Source organism: Lathyrus oleraceus, chromosome 5 (genome assembly GCF_024323335.1).
Source record: "Lathyrus oleraceus cultivar Zhongwan6 chromosome 5, CAAS_Psat_ZW6_1.0, whole genome shotgun sequence".
NCBI classification, from domain to species: domain Eukaryota; kingdom Viridiplantae; phylum Streptophyta; class Magnoliopsida; order Fabales; family Fabaceae; genus Lathyrus; species Lathyrus oleraceus.
This window is the reverse complement of record NC_066583.1, coordinates 154,708,879-154,734,139: the sequence shown is the minus strand read 5'-3', so window position 1 is coordinate 154,734,139 and position 25,261 is coordinate 154,708,879. Positions and strand designations below refer to the sequence as shown.

Genomic DNA, 25,261 nt, shown 5'->3' with positions numbered 1-25,261 from the left:
TGTTAAACTCAGGGTGCAATTGAAAGAGAAGCTCACCCCTCTACCCGAGTGTTCAGAGTGTGACCGATTGATGGATCAGTGCCAGTATTTGAAGACTCTCATTCCTGAAGGACGACTTCCCTAGTTTGTCTTGTTGTTTATTTTGAGAGTCACCTCCAGGTTTGTTGGATGAGATTCCTTGTTCTACACTGATGAACTGAATCTTTGCTTGAACCATGTTTGTGTGAATCTTATTTCTTATGTCTACGGAGGAGATTATTGATGTTTCACTTTTGCTTGCCGTCCAATGTATGTTGCTTCTTTGTTGTTTATGTCCCGCTTATGGGTGTAGGTTGCCATTTGTCAAAGGTGGACGAGACTCTTGAATACTTGAGAAATGATAAAACATAGCATACACATCATACGCATCATACACATATCATTCTTGCATCATTACAGGTGTTCTTGAAGAGGATTTCTCATTCTGGTTCCCGTTTCAGGAAGAATTGCTGAATATCGTCCGCACCGTTACGCAACAAGGCAGAATCAACAGAAGATCATGGATCAATTGCAAGCAGAGCTCGCCGAGATGAAGATCCGCATGAACCAGTTTATGGATGTGGTTCAGGGGGTGGCTCAGGGACAGCAAGAGCTCAGGCAGATGATGCAGAGGAATCCCGCCACTACTCAACCAGAGACGTTGACTGATCCTCCAACTAGAGAGGTTAACGGACCCAGTGGATCGGGGCCTACCCCAATCCCATATGTCAACTCCGGTCAACAACCCGTCCATGATGATCAGGACGATCAATTCCTCCTGCTTTAGGAGGACTTTGGTATGAGTCATGGTATAGACCCTATGTTTCGGAGACTGGAAGAGAGGTTGAAGGCAGTGGAAGGACAGAATCCTTTGGGAGTAGACGTTGCTGACTTGGGATTGGTCCCAGGCGTGAGGATGCCACCGAAATTCAAGTTCCCGATATTTGACAAATACAGTGGCAACTCTTGCCCAAAGACCCATGTGCAAGCCTACTTCCGAAAGATGGTTGCATACTCCGATGACGAGAAGCTACTTATGTACTTTTTCCAGGATAGCCTAGCCGGGGCATCCTTGGAATGGTACATGAGGCTGGACAGAGCCCACATCCGTTGCTGGAGGGATTTGGCTGAGGTTTTCGTGAAGTAGTATCAGTATAATGCAGACATGACTCCGGACAGAACTCAACTTCAGAATCTGTCTCTTAAAAGCAATGAGTGCTTCAGGGAATATGCTCAACGCTGGAGGGAGACAGCTTCCTGTGTTCAACCTCCTATGTTGGAAAAGGAAATGGCCAACATGTTCATGAACACTCTGCCCGGACCTTAGTTGGAGCACCTGGTGGGTTGCAATGCCTCCAACTTTGCTGATGTAGTCTCTACCGGAGAGAGGGTGGAGAGTTACCTGAAGACATACAAGATCCAGAGTGGAGGTGGATCTTCATCAGGGGCGAAGAAGCTGTTCATTCAGGGACAGAAGAGGAGAGAAGGGGATGCAAGTGCCATATCTTCTTATCAGAACAGGGGTAACCGGAGGAATGACTTTCAAAACTATCATCAACAACCGTATGTTGCGGCTGTGACCATTCTGGCTGCAGCACCACTACAACAACAACAACCACAGCGTCAACCAGCTCAGTACCAACAACAACAACCGGGTAGCAGACCCGCCTATCAACAGAGGCAAAGGATGATGGACCGGCGTTTCGACACTCTTCCAATGTCGTACGCTCAGTTGCTTTCTAGTCTTCAACAACTACAACTTGTGCAGTTACGCACTCTGGCTCCTCCTGTTGGTAGGCTTCCGGTGGGTTACGACGCCAACGCTAGGTGCAGCTTCCACTCTGGGGCACCTGGCCACAATATTGAGAACTGCAAAGCTTTTAAGCACGTAGTTCAGGACCTCATAGATTCAAAGGCCATCGACCTTGCACTGGCTCCTAATGTCGTCAACAATCCCATGCCCTAGCATGGTGGTGAAAATGTTAATATGATGGAAGGGGAAGCCAGACCCATCAAAGATGTGTTGAAGCTGAAGACTCTGTTGTCGGATATCAAGGGCTACTTGCTGAAGGCCGATGTTTTCCCCGGTTGTGGGAAGGGTTGTTTGGATTGTGCTACTCAGAGGGGAGGTTGTTTAAAGCTACAGCAGGGTATCCAGGCCTTGCTCGACGAAGGTACCCTCCAGGTTGAAGATTTATCTGTCCAAGAGACTGTTGAAGGGGTTGAGGAAGAGGTGTTCGAAGATGTTACTGATGAATTCGCAGATGTTATTCCTACTGATTCTGAAATCCATGATGATGTATTTAATTTTTCCAAGGTGGTTGATTCTGATGTAATTGAACTTGATTCCGATGTTTCAGATGCTTGCATTTCAATGAATGAGATTTCAGAGTATGACTATGATGTTGCTACTATCACCATTTTCTACCCAACTAATCAGATCAATGTACCAGCAGCGCAACCGGTGCCACCAGCGCGACCGTCCACTATAACTATCACAACCCCTGGTCCTTTACCTTTCACCAGTGAAAGGGCCATTCCTTGGCATTATGGGGGGAATGTGTACACGCACGATCATGGGATAGAACGGCCACTAAAGGTAGAAGAGGGTCAGAAGTCTGAACCTGAAGTTGAAAGTCTCGCAGTGGACAATGTTGGTGGAATCGGGAGATTCACCAGGAGTGGTAGACTATTCTCACCACCCGTTACCCAAACTGATAGTGCTGATGCTGCGGCGAAAGCCAAAGGCAAGCAAGTCGTGAATGAGGGTGCCTCTACACCCCAGGTTGGTTCTGAGCCCACTTTTGCGAAGGATATGGACGAGCTTTTGTGAATTATAAAGAAAAGTAACTACAAGGTAGTCGATCAGTTGATTCAGACTCCGTCCAAGATATCCATTCTCTCACTCCTATTGTGTTCGGAGGCGCACAAGGAGGCACTGCTGAAAGTTCTTAATGCTGCATATGTGCCTCAGGAGATCTCAGTGAACCAACTAGAAGGGATCGTTACAAATGTTCATGCAAGCAACGGGTTAGGTTTTACTGATTCTGACTTAACACCAGCTGGACGCAACCATAACAAGGCTTTGCACATCTCGATGAGTGTAAAGACACCGTGTTATCTCATGTTCTGGTGGATACGGGTTCCTCTCTCAACGTGCTACCCAAGAGAGCCCTGTCAAGGTTAGAAGTGGAGGGTTTGGTCCTGGAGCCCTCAGACCTTATTGTGAGAGCCTTTGATGGTTCTAAGAGGTCGGTGTTCGGAGAGGTAGAATTGCCAATTCAGATTGGATCACAGACCTTCAACACCGTCTTCTATGTGATGGATATCAGTCCTTCCTATAGTTGCTTGATGGGTCGTCCTTGGATCCACAATGTTGGGGCAGTCTCTTCAACCTTACATCAGAAGATTAAATTCCCAGTCAATGGAAGGATTATCACTGTCTGTGGTGAGGAGGATATTCTGGTCAGTAACCTGTCTACATTCAAGTATGTAGAGGTAGAAGGTGAATTTTATGAGACCCTATGTCAGGCCTTTGAGGCAGTTCAGATCAAAGACGCATCTCCGGTGGAAGAGGTTAAAGCGGGTGCCTCTATCTCATCCTTCAAGCAGGCACAGGCCTTGGTGGATTCGGGTGTTGCCCCCGGTTGGGGATATCTGTTGGTGTTACCAACGAAAGACGACAAATTCGGGATTGGGTATCGGCCAACTCTGACTTCTACAACTTCAACACTTCAGACTCGTCAGGGGCCGATTACTTTCTCCAGCGTTGGCGTCATCCAATATGGCCAGGTCTCTGCGGTCAACAATGAAGATGGGGATAGTGATTGCGACATCGATAACTGGGTGCGTCCGAGGATCTAGGGTGAAGTCATCAACAATTGGTCTTCTGAGGAGATTGTCCAAGTCACTTTTCTGAAAGAGTAATTTTCTTTGTTTATTCATGCATATCCAAGTCTTACGTTCCGCCCAGGGCGTAATGACTCATTGTAGGGCTCATCTATGTGAATACCTGCATTTTTTATCATTAATAAAGGACGTCTTTTTGCACTCAAATATTTTGTTCACTGTCTTTCTATTTTTGCAGTTTTCAAAAATCAAAAAATATATTTTTGGCAATGTTTTGTTTAGTTTCCACTTCTTGTTCACACTCATAAGCACATACCATCACTCATGCAGACGCACATCACCGGATCCTATTGATAACGGTTCTGCTATGGCTCACTTCGACTTTGAAAATCCAATCTTTCAAGCTGAAGAAGAGGGTGATGAAGACTATGAACTCCCTGAAGAACTTACCAGGTTATTAAAACAAGAGGAAAGGGTCATTCAACCGCATCAAGAGTCTACTGAAGTGATTAATCTTTGCACCGAGGACGTCAAGAGAGAGATCAAGATAGGGGCTGCTTTGGAGGATGATGTGAAGAAGGGGTTGATTGAATTGCTGCAAGAGTATGTTGACATCTTCGCCTGGTCTTATCAGGACATGCCCGGGCTTGACACAGACATTGTGGTACACCGTTTGCCTCTCAAAGAAGGTTGTCCTCCGGTCAAGCAGAAGCTCAGAAGAACGAGACCAGAGATGGATGTCAAGATAAAGGAAGAAGTGCAAAAACAGTTGGATGCATGGTTTCTAGTAGTCACCAATTATCCGCCATGGGTTGCAAATATCGTTCCAGTACCTAAGAAGGATGGAAAGGTACGGATGTGTGTCGACTACCGGGATCTGAACAGAGTTAGCCCTAAAGATGATTTCCCATTACCTCACATTGACGTTTTGGTGGATAACACGGCTCAATTCTCGGTATTCTCCTTCATGGATGGATTTTCTGGCTATAATCAAATCAAGATGGCACTAAAAGACATGGAGAAGACAACTTTCATAACCCCATGGGGCACCTTCTACTACAAGGTGATGCCGTTTCGTCTGAAAAATGCTGGAGCAACATATCAACGAGCGATGGTGACTCTTTTCCATGATATGATTCATCATGAAATCGAGGTTTATGTTGACGATATGATTGCCAAATCTCAGACGGAAGAAGAACATCTGGTGAATTTGCAGAAACTGTTTGAGCGTTTGAGGAAATTCAAGCTGAGGCTTAATCCGAACAAGTGTACTTTCGGGGTAAGATCTGGAAAACTGCTGGGTTTTATTGTTAGTGAAAAAGGGATTGAGGTGGATCCGGCCAAAGTGAAAGCAATACAAGAAATGCCTGAGCCAAGAACAGAGAAACAAGTCTGTGGTTTCTTAGAGAGGTTGAACTACATTGCAAGGTTCATCTCTCACCTAACAGCCACGTGTGAGCCAATATTCAAATTGTTGAGAAAAGATCAGGCCATCAGGTGGAATGATGATTGCCAAAAGGCTTTCGAGAAGATAAAAGAGTATTTGCAGAATCCTGCAATCCTTATGCCTCCAGTCCCAGGGAAACCGCTGATTATGTATTTGACAGTACTAGACAATTCCATGGGTTACGTTCTCGGTCAACACGACGAGACAGGTAGGAAAGAGCATGCCATCTACTACCTGAGTAAGAAATTCACAGACTGCGAGTCGAGATACTCAATGCTTGAAAAGACATGTTGTGCACTTGCATGGGCTGCTAAGCGTTTGAGACAATACATGCTGACTCACACGACCTTACTGATCTCCAAGATGGATCCAGTCAAGTATATGTTCGAGAAGCCAGCTCTCACCGGAAGGGTTGCTCGTTGGCAAATGGTACTGACAGAGTACGATATCCAGTACACATCCCAGAAAGCCATCAAGGGGAGTATTCTGTCAGACTATCTTGCTCAACAGCCGGTTGAAGATTATGAGCCGATGAAGTTTAATTTTCCAGATGAAGACATCATGTTCCTCAAGATGAAAGATTGCGGAGAGCCAGTTGTTGAGGAGGGACCTGATCCAGACGAAAAGTGGACTTTTTTGTTTGATGGGGCTGTCAATGCCAGAGGAAGTGAAATTGGTGTTGTCATTACTACTCCGAAAGGTGCCCACATGCCTTTCACTGCTCGTCTGACTTTTGAGTGCACCAATAATGAAGTTGAGTATGAAGCCTGTATCTTGGGTATTGAGCAAGCCATTGATTTGAGAATCAAGACTCTGGACATCTTCGGAGATTCAGCTCTAGTGATCAATCAAGTGAATGGTGATTGGAACACCCTCCAGCCTAATCTGGTTCCTTACAGAGATTACACGAGAAGACTGTTGACTTTCTTCACAACAGTAAGGCTGTATCATATACCTCATGATGAGAACCAGATGGCAGATGCTCTTGCTACTCTGTCCTCCATGATCAAGGTGCTTCGGTGGAATCATGTTCCCAGGATCGATGTTAGGCTCCTTGATAGGGCCGCGTATGTGTTTGCTGTTGAACTGGTAGTTAACGACAAGCCCTGGTATCACGACATCAAGTGCTTTCTGAAGAATCAAGAGTACCCTGCAGGGGAATCCAACAATGATAGAAAAACTTTGAGAAGATTGGCAGGCAGTTTCTTCTTGAACAAAGACGATGTGCTATATAAGAGGAACTTCGACATGGTTTTGCTCAGATGCGTGGATAGACACGAAGCAGACATGTTAATGCAGGAAGTTCATGAAGGCTCCTTCGGTACTCATGCCGGCGGACATGCAATGGCTAAGAAATTGTTGAGAGCGGGTTATTACTGGATGACCATGGAATCTGATTGTTTCAAATATGCTCGGAAGTGTCATAAATGCCAGATTTATGCTGATAAGGTGCATGTTCCGCCAAATCCTTTGAATGTGATGTCTTCGCCGTGGCCTTTTGCTATGTGGGGCATTGATATGATTGGAAAGATTGAGCCGACCGCCTCCAATGGGCATCGCTTCATCCTTGTTGCCATCGACTATTTCACCAAGTGGGTCGAAGCAACATCATTCGCGAATGTCACCAGACATGTGGTTGCCCGATTCATTAAGAAAGAAATCATTTGTCGTTATGGGATTCCCAAAAGAATCATTAATGATAATGGTTCTAATCTCAATAACAAAATGATGAAGGAGTTGTGCCAGAACTTCAACATTCAGCATCACAATTCTTCCCCTTATCGTCATAAGATGAACGGCGCTGTTGAGGCAGCAAATAAGAACATAAAGAAGATTGTACAGAAGATGGTTGTTACGTACAGAGATTGGCATGAGATGCTACCCTTCGCCTTGCATGGGTACCGTACTTCAGTACGTACGTCGAACGGGGCAACCCCTTACTCCCTTGTGTATGGTATGCAAGCAGTCCTACCTGTTGAAGTGGAGATTCCTTCTCTAAGAGTCCTGTTAGACGAAGCTGAATGGATTCGGACAAGGTTCAATGAGTTGAGTCTTATCGAAGAGAAGCGAATGGAAACCATTTGTCATGGGCAGTTGTATCAGAGTCGGACGAAGAGAGCCTTTGATCGGAAAGTGCGTCCTCGATGCTTCCGAGTTGGAGATTTAGTGTTGAAAATGATCTTTCCTCCTCAGACAGATCACAGGGGCAAGTGGACTCCTAACTATATCGGACCGTATATTGTCACCAAGGTTTTTGATGGTGGGGCCTTAATGCTTGCAACTATGGATGGTGAAAACTTCACTTCCCCTGTGAACTCAGACGCAGTTAAAAAATACTTCGCATAAAATAGACCCGCTGGACAGTAAAAAGAATAGTCCAGGCAAAAATAGGCATCCCGACGAACCAAGAAAATGAAAAGGTTCGGGCAAAAATTAGGGATTAAAAATGAAAAGATTGTACACCCGGTAAGTTGAAAAGCTGAAAAGGCAACTTAGGCAAAAATGGGTATCCCGGTGGATTGAAAACCCGAAAGGGCGATCCAGGCAAAAGTTAGGGATTAAGCGAATGACTGCGTTTTGAGTAGTTCTAAATCTCATCTCGTATCGATAACTGGAGACTTTCAAAAGGTAGGAAATATTCCAATCACTCTTTTTGGAAAGCTGATCATCTGGAGGATCTTGAAGACGAGCGAGTCATAGCAGAATTGGAACCCGATAGGAATCCATTTCACATTGCCATTAGATTAATTTCTGTTTTTATCTTTTGTGCGATTACCCCTTTCCAGGGATTGCTTCCTGATGTAAATGCCTATTCAGAGGCCACTCAATCAATAAAATCATGTTATTCAGTACATCTCTGTGTTCATTTTTATTTTACTGTTTTGTTTGCAAAAATGACGCCCGAATTTTTGATAAACATTGCATCATGAAACATAAGAGCTTTACAGGTACATGCTCAATAAAAGTTTAAAATTGCTGTAAATTTTAAGTGCTTTTAGATCGTCTATTCAGAACAGGTACACTCGGGGAATTTCCTTAAGGTACCCAGCGATGATCGCGATCGTTTTGCTTCAACAGTTGGTATTTGGTATCTTATTCCTACAGAACTGATTAGAGCATTGGATTCTTCAAACCCCAGCAGGTTATCACTACTGTACCTTCCCCAAGCGGTTTGTTTCGGATTATACACTCCCCATCGGAGTTGATAGTGACAGACTGTATCTTCCCAGCAGAAGCGGCTGCTCCTCAGAGTTCAATGCCAGATCGATGATCTCGATGCCAGATCCATGGTCTCTTTCCTTGAAGCAGAATCTCGGTACCGTATCGGTGTTTGCTTCCCCTGCTGAGTCGTCTCTCTCGAAGATTTTGGTTGCCATAACTGTTGGTGTAAGCCCTAGAGGCCAATACTTTTGGTACTTGTATTGAATTATTTATCAATAATAAAAGGCTTTTTCTTTATTACGTTTGTTTAGTAAAGTCCCTGGAATAGATAGTCCGTTTAATGTATTAAGTGTGACTTAATCATGAGAACACATTAAACATAAGGACACTATTCTTAAAGTATCCGTAGTCGAGCTTTAGTGTGAAGTGGGATAACATTAAAGCATTAAGACTATTATGTTTGTAGACTGATGATCACATCTCATGGATCATGGATAAAGAGTTATCAAGTCTTAAACATAGGTATGAATATTAAGAGTAATATTTATACCGGATTGACCCGCTATGAGAATACTATATAGAAAGTTATTGAAAGTGTCATAAGTTATTCTCATGGTGATAATGGTGTATACCACTCTTCGACCTGAAACCACTATGGACCCTAGATGTAGAGTCGAGTGCTTTATTGCTGATCAAACGTTGTCCGTAACTGGATAACCATAAAGACAGTTGATGGGTACTCCACGAAGCATGCTGAGGGATATGAGTGTCCTAGATGGAATTTGCCCATCCTGCGTAACAGGATAAATGTCTATGGGCCCAATATTGAATTGGACAAGGATGATACGGTCCATGCCTTGTGTTCAATATAGACATAAGGGCAAAAGGGTAATTATACACATAAGTATTATCACAGAAGGAATTGTCAGATCACTTGACATTTTCGTGTCTTGGGTAGCAGTGATGTGTTGCTAGATACCGCTCACTGTTTATTATGTTAAATACATGATTTAATATAATTGCCAATGCCGCGAGAACCTACAGGGTCACACACAAAGGACGGATTGATGAGAGATAGAGTAACTAAGGAATACCGTAAGGTACGGTGCCCTTAAGTGAATTATAGAACATCGTAAGGTACGATGTACTTGAGTAGAATACGAAATATGGTAAAGTACCATGGGCTTAAGTGATTTTGGGCATATTATAAGATATGGGCCAAAATACACTTAAGTGGGCTTTTTAGCTTGAAGCCCACACAAGTGGTTCTATAAATAGAACCCTTGTGCGGAAGCATTGATTGCGGTTGCGTTATTTTCGTTTTCTCACTCTCTCTCTCTCTGTCTCTCACTCAAAGCCTTCATTCGTACCAGCTAGCACTGAGATTGAAGGAATCCGTTCGTGTGGACTGAGCAGAGACGTTGTCATCGTTCAACGTTCGTGATCGCTCCGTGGATCTGCATCAAAGGTTTTGATCGTCACAAGAGATCTGCACCAAACGTTTCAATCGTCACAAGAGGTAAATATTCTATCACTGATCATGACCATTCGTAAGGATCTCTAAAGGAGAAAATTTTAATTTCCGTTGCGTTTTGGACCGCAATTTTCCTTCAGAACCACTGTCGCTTTCCTCAACAGCAAGTTTTCAGTGTCGTTCTCTCCTCAGTCAGAGCCTCGGTATTTTTGTTATTTTCCAGAACGCCGTGTGGCGGGTCATTTCCCCACAGAGTTCTTTGTGATGTGCATCTCTAACATCCTTGCCAGGGTCCAGAAGATGGTGATCATTTCCCCAGCAGAATTCCTTGCCTCGGCTTGCCATTCTCCCTAGCATTTCGCATCCCTGCATGTAGAATCATATTGCATTGCATCCTCCCGAATCGCGTAACATTTCCATTTTCATGGAGCATTACGCCATCGAAAAATTTAAACATACACATGTGAAGCATAAAACATTCTCGGTGTCCCAAGTGATAAGCCAGAAGTTGTTTCCAGTACTCAGACTGAAGATTGTTCATGACTTATCTTTATTATCCCCAGCATAGGTCGTTGGCCCACGTGCTACATTAATTATCTTTCCCTACTTCTGCCGATACTGACAGGCATGAAGGTTCTCCGGTATCCAGACCGAAGTGGCATTCAGGCCAATTTTCCGATGTTCAGGTCGAAGAAGTTTCCGACGTTCAGGTCGACGCAACTTGTGGCATTCAGGCCAATTTTCCGGTATCCAGACCGAAGTGGCATTCAGGCTAATTTTCCGATGTTCAGATCGAAGAAGTTTCCGACATTCAGGTCGGTGCAACTTGTGGCATTCAGGCCAAATTTCCGGTATCCAGACCGAAGTGGCGTTCAGGCCAATTTTCCAATGTTCAGATCGAAGAAGTTTCCAACGTTCAGGTCGATGCAACTTGTGGCATTCAGGCCAGTTTTCCGGTGTTCAGACCGATGTTTGATAATCAAGTATCGTCTGATGCTCAGATTGAAGTCATTTCCAGTATTCAGACTGATGAGTGGCATTCAGGCCATGGTTATTTCTGTGTTACCATTTATTTTGGTATCCAGGCTAACATTCCTTGTTTCGGTATCCGGGCCGACTCTCACCGTAACAAACGGATTCTTCTTTCAAGACCACCTCTTTGCCGATTCTGACAGGCATTTTTACTTCACTCCACTTCAGTGAAAATTTTCAGGCTTTTATTGTATTCAATCCCTTGACACCTCGAAAGTGCGGAAGCCACGACTATCTTCTTTCGGGTCTCCAGTTGATTGAATAGGGGCAGCTGTAATACCCCAAAATTTGCCCCCCCTCATTCATGCATTCATTTTTAGGTCATTTAACATTGCATATTGCATTTCATCATGTCAATCAGAATCAGATCCAAGAAGCTTGAATATCATCCAAGACACTTTGTGGGTTTTATCCGGGTGATCAGTCGACACAAGGGAATGACTTGAGTTACTTCCAACATGTTCAAATGGGGTCTATTCATCATTCAAAACGCTAATCTTGAAGGAGCAGAAGTCCGTGCATGAGCTGTCATGCTCGCTAGGCGAGCAACATGGTTCGCTAAGCGAATCTGAACTGTCATGCTCGCTAGGCGAGCAAGTTCTTCGCTAGGCGAAGCTCACGCGTTTTCAAAATATAACAGAAAATCTTGGACTTGGACCTCTTCATTTGAGCCCACAAAGCCACGAAAATCAGGTTATAAATTCAGAGTTTCAGTGAAATAAAAAGGAGAGGGAGACAGACTAGAAGGAAGGAGAAAAGCTAACAGGATTCAGAGCAGCCTCCGGACACTAAAGGGAACTCATTTGCAAAGAACCTATTCTACCTCATATAAACCCTGAGATTGCTCTGCAAACCCAACCGCGCAATTCAATTTCATTCGATCTCTCCAATCAAGTTTGCCTTATTCCCATTATTTTATGCTTTCAATTTGAAATTTCTAAACGTATGAGGTATTATGGTGAATTTGGAAGAGTGGGTATCGTTCGGTTTTGCCCACGGGTAGATATGCATGAATGTGTAAAACAACGCCTTGAATGTTTAATCGTTTAATTTCTGAAATGTATGCCATAGGGTTTGGGGTTTCTGAAACCGCACTGTTATCAAAGAAGAACCCAGAATCCGCAGGCAGTCGCTAGCACCTCGCTAAGCGAATACGTAGCGAAGCTTCGCTAGCACCTCGCTAAGCGAAGCAGTAGCGAGCGTGACAAAAGTTGTTTTTTGCTCTTTAATCTGTTTGGTGATTGTTATGACGTGCTTTCTCTTTCCTCCGTGCACTGTTTACCTGACGCTTTGTTGTCATGTTTCCTTTGTTTGGTGCAACTCTTGATTGCACCCCATCTTGTTATTCTAACCTGTTTGTTGAGTTTTTGTGAGGGCTCACATGACTCCTGAAAGGATATCCTGCTTGGCATTCCAATTTATGTGTGGGATACCATTTGGAGATTTATTCCGATTACCTGTATTGACTTGCTTTCTTTGATGGTGACAACTTGAGAGATCTCTAGGTTTCTTGCTTCTTTAGCTGTTATTACTTCGGATTTTTATCCGTGTGGTAGATCTCTTGATCCCTTTATCTTTCCCATATTTTACCGCTTTCTTAGCTGGAAGACCTCAATAGGAGGCAATGTTTTCTCTTGTTTGTTTACTTTTGTGCCCAAAGACCTCCAAGAAGAGGCATCAGTGCTAAAGACCTCCATGAAGAGGCAATTGACGGATACAAGGGATTAGTAGTCAATCCCCTGTTATTCAGTGTGTCGTTCTTTATGCTCACACTACGTGTCGATGCTTCAGAACAAAAGCCCAAGATCTTCTTTCCGGTCAGTCAGTGGAGAGGGTTCCACCTTTCTGAATCCCCACTTTTTGTCATGAGCTCACCCTGTCCAGGGTTAAGAGCTATGAGGTCTTATCCTCATTACCCTTTTGATCTGATCACCCTGACGTTCAATCTCAGTGGTTAAGAGCCCATTTGATTACCTTTCCATGGCTTGTTTGTCGAGGTTGATATGACCCCTCTTGACTAAAGCCCTACCCATGTATTCTTGAGCCCCCTGGCTGGCGTGTTTACTTTATGCATGTTTTGTATGGTGTGATCGTCTCCCCATAGGATTGCTAGGCTTCGTATAGTCTCCCGTTTGCATGTCAATTAAGGTAGCACGGTTCCTTCGTCTAGGACTTCCTTTTGCATGAGCATTCATAAAACACCAACACACTCATTGATCTTTCTTCTCCTAAGAACATGTTTACTCCTTCTACTACAGGCGAGTAAGTCTCCAAAGGTCGAGCATCCGGTAGATTGCGTAGTAACGTCGTTCGTCCAAAACAAACCCGTAGATTAGCCGAACTACGGCTTGCTCTGATTCTCATTCCAGATGAGATACGTAGGCATAAGACGCGATGTCTTAGCGAGCACACTCCTCTTTAGCCCATAGGTCAGCCGAGCTACGAAGACTCTGATTCTCATATTCATATGAGATACGTATGCAGTGCATGCGACATCCGTGCGAGTCATTTTCTTTTGACCCCTCTTTTAGTAAATAGTATATTAGATAAACCCACACCCTTTAGACAAGAACAACAAACGTGGATCCCGTAGAGTACTACGGATGCGTATGGGTGCTAATACCTTCCCTTCGCATAATCGGCTCCCGAACCCATGATTTGGTTGCGAGACCTTGTCTTTTCCTTTCCTTTTTCCTGGTTTACTTCGAGCGTTTCCTTTCCCTCCTTTGGGATAAATAACGCACGGTGGTGACTCTTCTATCATTTCTTTTTTCGCTGGTTGTTTTTTCGCAGGTTGCGACACGTATTTGATAATTAGCCTATATTTGTGAATGATATATTGTTATGAATGTGTATATGTACCATTGGTGGATAATTCATAGAGTTGAATTATGGTGATATGTGGAATGTTAAGATAGTAGAGATGATCTTAATTGCATATTATGTGAATGGTGTAATTGTTATGAATGTGTATATGTACCATTGGTGAATAATTCATAGAGTTGAATTATGGTGATATGTGGAATGTTAAGATGGTAGAGATGATCTTACTTGCATATGTGTTGGTATTTGTACATTCATTCATGGCATGGTCGACTTCATGGTGGAAGCGATGAAACTGTGGGTTCACATAGACGTTGATCCTTAATTGGAAATAGGCGTAGCATACGTTGATCCTTAATTGGAAATAGGCGTAGTAGTGGCTTGGATTCTAGATATTGAAACGGAAAACGGTGAAACTGTGGGTTCACATAGACGTTGATCCTTAATTGTAAATAGGCGTAGCATACGTTGATCCTTAATTGGAAATAGGCGTAGTAGTGGCTTGGATTCTAGATACTGAATCGGAAAGCGGTGAAACTGTGGGTTCACATAGACGTTGATCCTTAATTGGAAATAGGCGTAGCATACGTTGATCCTTAATTGGAAATAGGCGTAGTAGTGGCTTGGATTCTAGATACTGAATCGGAAAGCGGTGAAACTGTGGGTTCACATAGACGTTGATCCTTAATTGGAAATAGGCGTAGCATACGTTGATCCTTAATTGGAAATAGGCGTCATAATGGCTTTGATCTTGTCCGGATCAGAAGCGTGGCTTGGATTCTAGATATTGAATCGGAAAGCGGTGAAACGTTGGGTTCACATTGAGGTACCGCATGCATAGAGTCACATGTCTTGCATTGAGTCACATTAGAGTTATGTGATAATTGAGTGTATGCATTGTTGTGATTATGATGTGTGTATGAGATATGGTAATTGAATTTGGTGATGTTTGAGTACATAACTTGGCAAAATATGTGATTATGTGATAATTGTAGTTATGTGTATTTTGGGAATATAGTATTGGATTTTAATATTGTACTCCTTGAGTTTTGGTGGATGTTTGAAACATGTGAAATAAATGTTGATTAATATTATTTACATGGTTATACGAAGTGTGATGAATTCCTTTAATTGTTGATTTAATCATTGTGCCTTATTATACTTCTTCATAATGATTTGAATTCTCACCCTTTCTGTTTGAATGTTACCTTTACATGGATATCGTGCAGATACTCAAGAGTAGTATCGCTGAAGTAAGTGGAAGGTAGCTCATTCGAGGTTTAGCCGGAGAGCTTCCGTATTCTAGTCTGGAGACTAGGTAGTGAGTCAATGCTCTGGTCATGTAACACGGGGTAGATTAGTAGTATTGAACTCATATCTTATTTGGATACGTATTATTACTTGTGAACATGGTGATTGCAATTACTGTTTGAGATGCCATAGTGCCAAATATTCTGGTTATGGTTTTATTTTATCTTGAGGAGATTATTGAGAGATGATCATGGTATGGGACATGGATCATTTTATGAAATACATGAGTATTCATTATTTTCCGATGCGAACACATATTCTTGAATATTCATGACGGTTGAAATGTGTTATTTTAAATGACTAGGTGTATTATATATTGATGATGAATGATGTTGGTTTTCGAAAGCTTTTTAGTTTTTGAAAATGTCGGTGTGACGCCCTTTTGTTTATATGCGTGCTTATTTACTCTGATTATATGTTAAATATTTTGGGGTAGAAAAAGGGGTGTTACATTATCATCGTTCAACGTTTGTGATCGCTCCATAGATCTGCATCAAAGGTTACAATCGCCACAAGAGGTAACGATTCTATCACTGATCATGCTCATTCGTAAGGATCACTAAAAGGGAAATTTTAAATTCCGCTGCATTTTGGATCGCTCTTCTCCTTCATTATGTAACACCCAAAACTGCTTTTAGGATTATCGGCTGACCCCACAAACCAACACGAGTCTTTTCAGCATGTTTTATCCTCACTCACACACTTTTCAGGAAACTTCCCAGAAGGTCACCCATCCAAATACTACTCAAAGTCAAGCACACTTAACTGTGGAGTTCTTATCTGTTAGACTACCGAAAAGAAGATAAATCTTGTTAGTATAGGTAGTACCAATTAATCCTTATAAGCCTTCGTTCAACCATACAGTCCCATGCCTGCACAGTCTCAGGATCCCTCTCATTCCGATGTGAATTTGATTTTTTCCCTAGAAGCTGCTAGGAGTGTCTCATTGTCATGCCTCGTGCACTGACAACCACTCCCTTGCCCTCGGGTGTAACATATAACCACTCTTTGGCCTCTCTGGCGTTACATGCCCACCAGCTTTTGCTTGGTTCGTCCCCGAACCATATCGTACTGGGAGATGTTGACTCTGATACCATTTTTGTAACATCCCAAAAGCAGTTTGGGGCGTTACAATGGTATCAGAGCCAAACCTCTCCCAGTACGATGTGGTTCGGGGACGAACCAAGCGGAAGCTGGTGGGCATGTAACACCCGAGGCTAAAGAGGCCAAAGAGTGGTTACATGTTACACCCGAGGGAGAGGGAGTGGTTGTCGGTGCACAAGGCTCGACAATGAGACACTCCTAACTGCTTATAGGGAAAAGCCGAATTCACATCAGAATGAGAGGGATCCTGAGGCTGTGTAGGTATGGACTACATGGTTGAAGGAAGGCTTATAAGGATTAATTGGTAGTACCTATACAAACAAGATGCAACTTCTTTTCGGTAGCCTAACAGATAAGAACTCCATAGTTAAGCATGCTTGACTTGGAGTAGTATTTGAATGGGTGACCTTCTGGAAAGTTTCCTGGAAAATGTGTGAGTGAGGACAAAACATACTGAAAAGACCAGTGTTGATTTGTGGGGTCAATCGATAATCTTGAAAGCAGTTTGGGGTGTTACACGTTACATTATGTATCATCCTCTTAAAACTCATTGGGTGGCTGACAAGAGGATCCTTAAATATCTTAAAGGCACAATGGGACATGGCCTGTTGCTTTCTCCTCTGTCCACATCTATTCCTCATCATCTTCATGTTTATTATGATGCTGACTGAGTTTCTGACCCAGATGACAAAGAAAGCACCTATGGTTCTGCAATCTACTTCGATAGTAACCTCATTTCCTGGTGGTTCAAGAAGCAACCTGTTGTTATCATGTCCAACACCGAGGTTGAGTACAAAAGCCTTGCTCAAGTGTTGACCTTCTCTAGGTGCAGACTCTTCTAAAGTAACTCTTCATCTCTTCAAAGATTCCTCTGGCACTTTGTTATAATCAGTCAGTAGTTATGTTGGCTCATAATCCTATTCTTCACTCAAGAACCAAGCACATGAAAACAAATCTCTTATTTATAAGAGAAACAGTGTTGGAAAAAAGCTTCATATCTCTTATATTCTAAGCATTGATTAGTGGGCTGATGCCCTTACCAAGCATATTCCTTCTACCAGATTCTTAGAGCTAGGGCACAAACTCAAGTTTGCAAGCTCCCCTTGAGTTTATGGTGAGGTGGGGGATGTATTAGACTATGTAATAGGATTAGACTCAAGACTGACATATGTTAGCTTAAGCATTGATAAAACTTGCTATTGCAGATCAACTAATCTGCTATATATAAAGCCGCTAATTGTAATTTGTTGTAACAAACTGTTTATGAAATCAAAACTTAATTAGACCTAAAATGTATCTACAATCTCCTTATATTAATTCTATCAGGGTACGCTAGGCTTGGGTGTTATTGGGCCACGCTCAATCTGAACTACAATTCATGTTTTTTCGTTTATAGTATGTGGCATGTTAGGCGTCAAAGATAAGCGGTTTAGAATGACCATCAAAGGGAAAAACAGTCTCCCCAAGATTTGAGGAAGAACAAATCTTTCCATACTCCCACATTTTTATTAGGAAAATAAAGGAAATTGTTTGTTTGCTTCTAATTTGACCTAAAGAGTTCTCCATAAATACTCAAACTTTTGGAGAGACCATTCACTATTTTTCACATAAACAATGTAACATCCTCGAACAACCATCTGTATTGTATTTCTTTTGCAAGTATAACTAATAAGATTATAATTAGTGTACTTTTACAAGAACAAGTAGCTATTAAGAAACTGGATTATTACAAATTCAAAACTTCAAATTTTAATATAATCAACAATCATTAAATCGGCATTTTAACCATGTTGGTGTGATTGTGAACAACATGGAATTGACATGGAATTGATTTCAAAATACATCACACCTATATGGTCGAATTGCTCTTGGCAAGTCCTCGTTTTTTATCGGTGCATAACTCAATTGGTGATTTGATTTGCTTCAATCGGTGCATAACTCAATTGCTGATTTGATTTGACACGTTTTCCTGCTACGAATTTTAGCATAAATAAGCGAGGCAAGAAAACGTGTTATTTGACAAGTGTGCTACTTCTGTTGACAAGTGTGCGTCAAATATTTCATATACTTGTGTTACTTTTAATACTTATGAGTATGCATCCCTTAAAGATTATAAATAAAATGTAAATAGTATTTTAAATAAAATATTAAAGTTAAAATAAATAAAAAATTAATTACTAAAAGTTTAAATTTTATGACTTAAAACTACCTTAAAGTAATGCTTTACGCGTTCCGAGTGACTTGAAATCGTCAATAATTGACTCCGAACTAATGCTTGCACTAATCTCCCTTTCAATATATACTGTCATGCTATCTCCAAGAAACTCATCATCCATCTTGTTTCTCAATTTAGTCTTAATAATTTTCATTGCTGAAAAAGACCTCTTAGTTGTGGCCGTAGAAACGGGAAGAGTCATGATAAGACGAAGTAGTCTATCAATCAAGAAGTAAGTTTCAGTCTGTCCAGATGCAACCAAACATGAACATAGTTCTTGAATAGTTGATAAATTATTCAAGTTTGATGCTTGACGAGCAACAAATAGAAAATGTTGGAGTTGAAATTGCAAATTATTCTTCTCTTGATAACTAAAATCCATAGGATAATATTTTTCAACTAAATAACAAATAGTATCAATGCTAAAAGCTTTATATCCATCCTTAGGAGATAAAGAGTAAGAAAGAGTTAACAAATCCATTGCCTGCTCATTGAATCTGCTATTCAACTCTTGTAACTGTTTGTCAATGGTAGTGAAAAAGATTTCAACTTTAAAGTAATGTTGAATTGTGACTTGATTCTCTTCAAGACGGGAGCGTCCAAATCTTGTTGTTGAATGAACATCATTAAGATCAGGAATCTCAATACCATGCTTTTCACAAAAAGATACCACTTTAGTAAACAATATATCCCAACCATTTTCTCTCAAACCTTGAATAAGATGTTTTGTTGAACGAACCAAGTTCATAATATTAACTACATCTTGATTTTTTTTGTAAGGCTTGACAAAGCATATCTGTTATTCCCATGATTTCTTTCATCAAGTGCAAAATAAATATAAAATCAAATGCCTTCAAGTAATTGTAACAACTATCTGCATCCCCACGTGTAGCATAACTCCCTCTATCTTTTGCAATTTTTTTTAAAACTAAACAAGTTGCTTCATACATGTTTATCAAGCTAGAAATTGAATCGTAATGTGATCCCCAACGAGTATCTCCAGCTCGTTTCAATGTACCAACTTGATTTGCATCTTTACCAGTTACAATCTCATCAATCTCTAACAAATAAGCAATTTCTTCTAATTGGGAAGCTTGTAACTCATCATGACGCTTTGTAGAAGAACAAACAACATTCACAACAAATATCAGCTTCTCAAAAAATTTATGAACAAGTTTGACTTCTCTTGATGATGTAACTAATGCAAGTTGCAATCGATGAGCAAAACAATGAACATAGTATGCATAAGGACAATCCTTCACAAAGAGGGCTTGTAAACCATTCTATTCTCCTCTCATATTGCTAGCACCATCATACCCTTGGCCACGAATGTTAGAAACATCAAGGTTATGTCGAGAAAGTATATCACATATTGCTTCCTTAAGAGTTAAAGATGTGGTGTCTTTAACATGTGCCACATCAAAAAATCTCTTTTGTATTAAACCAATTTTATCAACAAATCTTAATACAAGAGTCATTTGTTCCTTTTTTGACTCATCACAAGCTTCATCAACAACGATACAAAATTTGGAATCACCAATTTCCTCACGAATACTCTTTTTCACCCTACTAGAAAGAATTTGCAAGAGCTCTTTTTGAATTTGATGTGAAGTATACTTGCAATTTTGTGGAGCATTTTCCAACACAACTTTTGCAACTTCATCATTGTAGGATGCTAAAAGTTTCAATAACTCAAGAAAGTTACCTTGATTTCTTGATTTTCTACTTTCGTCGTGACCCCTAAAAGCACAAGCTTGTAGTGTTAACCAACGAACATTGTCAATTGAAGTCTTGAGTCGTAACCGATTATTCATTCTTTGACTTGAACTTTGAACTTGAATAACATTTCTAATATGACCATCTTGATTCAACAAGTCTTGACAAGCTTTCATTGCATTGTTGTATGGTGAGCAAGGATCCTTCCCTATGTGTTTAAGAAAGGAACAATGTTTTCCATTCCTAACTTTCTTCCAATTTCTAAAACCCATAGAAATAAAGACAAGTGATCTGGGACGTCCACTTAGTTTTTTGCTAAAAAGGTAACATGGTAAGCAATATGCGGCATCTTCAGATGGTGAATATTCTAACCATGATGGAAATATGCTAAACCAAGTATGTTGAAACCTTCTCGGATGATCCTCGTTACCGGACAAAGGATAGTTTTCTAAATGAATTTGATATGGACCCCATTTTAGATAAGCTCTTTGTATTGCATCCACTTGATTTGGTGGATATTGCCAAATCGGAGGACGCTTTCCAGGATCGCGTTCCAAAGAATTTTCAAAACCATGACGCTTTTCAATTGTTGGATTCTCAAGAACTATTTCAGATTCGGATGTCGGGATTATAATTTCTTCATCTCTCTCTTCTCTTTCAATTTCACATGCTTTCCTTTTGAAAAAAGAATCAATTTTCCTATTATTCATCTTTACTCTTCCTATAATATCATATCAGATCCAAAAATCAATTTAGAGAACATAAAAATTAAAAGAGAAAAAAATTAATAAACTTAATTAATAAACTTTAATCCGTTTTCAAATACCGGTAACTTCACTATTAGAAATTAGCAGCAACAATGATTAAATAAACCTTATTACAATGTATAACTATATTTGTAAATTACAGTGTTATGAATTGGCTTAATAAACCTCATATAGATTATTTTAACACATCAAGAAAGAAGAACCCTATAAATCTCAAAAACACAAATCAAGCAATCACTTTAATTTGTTACTTTTTATAAAAGAAGAATGAATAAAGTTTTTTACCTGTTAGATGTCGATCAATTTACTCTATTCCGATTCCGATGCTGGTAGCAAACCCATATGAGAAAGAAACGAAGGGTATGAGCTTTTTACCTTATCTGTATTTTAACCTAACTTTGAATGAAAAAGAAAAAAGAAAAAATAATTTTAATTTAAAATAAGGATGTTTTAGTAATTTAATATATATGAATTAAAAAAAATAAAAAGTTGAGGGGTGATCGTGGCCTTCCCACATCCCCCCTTAGTTCCGCCACTGTTTGCTATAGTATTCCACTTTTCGTTCACTTATCTTCACTGTAACCTCCACCATGTCGAGTTTTTTTTTTGTTAAATTGAATTAAGATGAGCTAAATTCACATCATTGTCTCGATTCTTGTTCTAAAAATGTTATATACAACACAAACTTAATAGAAAAACCAACTAAAAACAATGTAAAACTTACTAAAAAATAATAGTATGACTGATTCTTATTACAACCCCAAACTTGAATATTTTCATGTTCTAAAAGAACAAGCTTGAAAAATGAGAATCTACAGTAAACATAACAACCTTACTTGACTAGCAATAATTTCTAAATTAGACGATAATTACCAGATTACTTTCATGATCATGCCCAAGTCTGGCCTCCATGTAGCATGCACACATAATGACACTCTGTCACTGCATGTTTTCTGTCGAAGAAATGGAGCAAAACAAGTCAAAGATGAGCAAAAATAAAGAATAAGGACCAAAGAAATATGCAAAAATGACCAAGTATGAAGAAATAAAGACTTAGTGAAAATCTGATGGAAAAATGAGCAAAAAAACGTCCAGCTACTGGAATAATCACGCACAACATCGTTGTTAAAACCTTTTTTTCAGTGGTTTTTCAATTAAAAGTAAGTATTTTTGTATCGTCTCCACTGGGACTAGTGCGACATAACCGCTATTCAACAATTAATATAGTTTTAAGGAAATGGTAACAAGAGTTTTGGTTTCCAAAAGTAATGATTGCAACAGTTTGTAACATCGGTAAATGCTTTTAAGAAATTAACAATTAGAGAAATATGTCAAGATTGGATTTCACTAACCTTTCTCATATGTATTCTCTTAACCTAGCATGTGAACATGTTTATCAATCTCTATTATCATGTAGCCTCACAATACTGTTTATGTCTAAGCGATATTGTGAATATTACCGTATTGATTACTAGATGGTCTCTCAATCTAATAATCAACACAATAATCTTAGAGCTTGATACAAGTGAATATGAATTTACAAATCTATATCTAGAGTTTTCTCATTGATAGATGATTATCTTCGGTCTAGGTTTGAAAGATATTTATCAATAGTAATTCAAACCAAAGAAAGACATGAAAGCAAAGATAATATCAATATTGATAAATAACTTAGTTCACTAAACAAGATTCAAAATAAATCCATACAATCAAGATTAACTACATCCAATCCGGACAAAAAGGGTTTAGCTACCCATCACCATAGTACCTTGTTCCAAAAGAAATGACAAGAGATGAATAAGCATCCAAGTTGACTAATCGATCAAGGTTGCGTATTCAGCTCCGATTAAATGGATTATGAGTTTTTGATCTTACAGTGTGTTTTAGGGCATAAAAATATCAAGTCTCCACAAAATTATGATTTGGTTCCTATTTATAGAGTAGGTAAATTTCCTGCCTCGCTCGGCGCCCAAGGCATCGCCTGACGAAATCACCTTTTTGATAGGCACTTCTGCTAGCACACACACACCTCAAACCGCCTTTGGGAGAACTACCTTATTTGCCCTACGACGAAAAACTCACCCGACGAGCTTCCTGCTAAAAACCTCTCCCGAAGACCATGGCAACTTTTCCTACTAGAATCCTTTTGTTTTACCTCGCCTTCACTTCACTGGGCAAGCTCACCCCAACTTCGCTCCTTGCTTATTGGGCGAGCTTGTTGACTTTTCACTTACTTATTTTGTGACATCTTCTTTGTTTTGTGTAATCATTTTTGGATTAATACACCAATTTCCTGCATACTAACACACACATCAAAGATACCACAACCAAATGCAAATAAAGTTGCATTCTATCGAAAATGGGGAGTTAAATGACCGAAAACGTAAAATTGAGCTTACAAATTCCAATTTTTTATGTGAAATTATAGTCCAAATTGGAACTCATCAATCGCGTGCGATGAAGTATATCACACGCGTGATAGGTCCTTTTCTGGGCCTATTCTGAAGCGTTTTTGACTAATTTGACAACTTTAGAAAGGAAGTTTTGACATCTTTTCAAGGGTTTTGTGAATTTGACTGAAAGTAACGGAAAATAGTGTTAGGGGAGCGATTTTGAGAGCATTAAAAGCCATTTAAGGCCAGTTCTTCAAGAATTTTTATATGCAATCTTCATCTTATTTCTTGGTATTTTAATTGTATCATTGCGAGTAGCTAAAGGTCTCTATGTTAGGTTTTGTATGATGAACTTATTTGGAACCTGCTGGGACATATGTTTGATTTGTCAGTGCATGAATACTTAAACTTATATTTATATTTAATTGTCTCTTAAGCTTAATTCTTTTTATGTGAGATACTTTTTTAATCTGATTATGGGTGCATATGGAATACTGACCATTAGTCTATGCATTAGAACTATGGTAATTATTATGCTTACACTGGTTGAATAGGGATAAGAGACCTCTAGTAGTGACATTTGAGTTAACGTATTGTTGGATTTCCTAATTTCACTTACGCTAGTTGAATAGGGATAAAAGACCTCTAGTAGGAATTAATGAGTTATACACCAAGGGTTATGGTATCTTGGTTTTGTTAATTCATCGTGGAAATATAATGACTTTCTCATTCATGTAATGCATCGAACATCAATAGGGGATAAATAAGGGATTCTATAAAACCTGACTGCTTTCACATTTTCTCAGAACAACTTTTATTTTTCGCACTCAAACCTGACCCCCCCCTCCCAAATTGTTACTTTCTACAACTTGAACAAATATTGTTTTATTAAATAGAAGTCCATCTGAATTCGATATCTTTTTATTACTGTGACATTATCAGTACACCTGCCAAGAAATTATCAAGTTTTTGACGCCGTTGCTGGGGACTGTTGATAATTTCAACAAGATAATGCTTATGCAGCGTTTTGCTTATTTTGTTTTAGTTTTTTTTCTTTCTCGTTATTGTTTCATTATAATGCTACTAAGGTATTTCTTGTTTGTGCATGCGCAACTCAGGATCATAATTGACACCACTTGATCCCTAAATTGAAAGGAATGCACGTGTCATTAGGAGAACGGTTAGAGAAGCAACTTTAACTCAAAGGATGTTAGTAGAATATAATTCACTGACTTCTTCGGACTCTGGAGAGGAAATCATCATGGCAGATGCACCACCACCACCCACTATGGGGGACTACTGCAAAAGGACCGATGAAGGACATATTTCTATAGGGTTTTGTACTAGTAGAGCCTATTAACTTTGATATAAACAATTATATGCTTTCAGGTTTGAGAGACAATCCTTTCGACGGGAATGCAATTCGAGACCCGTGGGAGCACCCTGCTCACTTCTACGAGACAAACTCAATGTGCAGGCCCAACTAATGTCACTGAAGACCAAGTCAAGTTGAGGCTATTTAGTTTCTCGCTTATTGGAAGAGCTAAATTTGGTTGCTTTGACTTCCAAATGGAACTATACGAACATGGAAAGAGTTGGAGGATAAAGTTTTGGAGAGATTTTCCACCACCACTCAATTTGTTGAACAGAGAGTTGAAATCACACACTTTGAGCAACAGGAAACTGAATGAGTGTATGAAGCATGAGAAAGGTTTAAACTTTTATTACATAGGTGCCCAAATCATAACATGAATAACATGAAGCAAATGCATACTTTTATTAAAGGTATCAATGGTCAAACACGCATGCTTTTAGATCTTCTGCGGGAAGCACGATCAGAACCATGATAGAACCACAGGTTAAAGACTTGATTGAAAAGATGTGCTTGAATGAATATCGTTCAAAGAGTGAAAGAACAGTGAAAGTTGAAACTACAGGCACGCCAAAGGG

The 25,261-nt window shown here is 40.1% G+C and overlaps 1 non-coding gene across 1 annotated transcript; it reads right to left on the bottom strand.

Annotated features, from left to right (window-relative positions):
* Positions 1-24,954: 24,954 nt before the first annotated feature.
* Positions 24,955-25,061, bottom strand: LOC127089544 (small nucleolar RNA R71). Its single transcript, XR_007791124.1, has one exon. It is a non-coding gene; the product is annotated as a small nucleolar RNA R71 (small nucleolar RNA).
* Between the last annotated feature and the right edge of the window lie 200 nt (positions 25,062-25,261).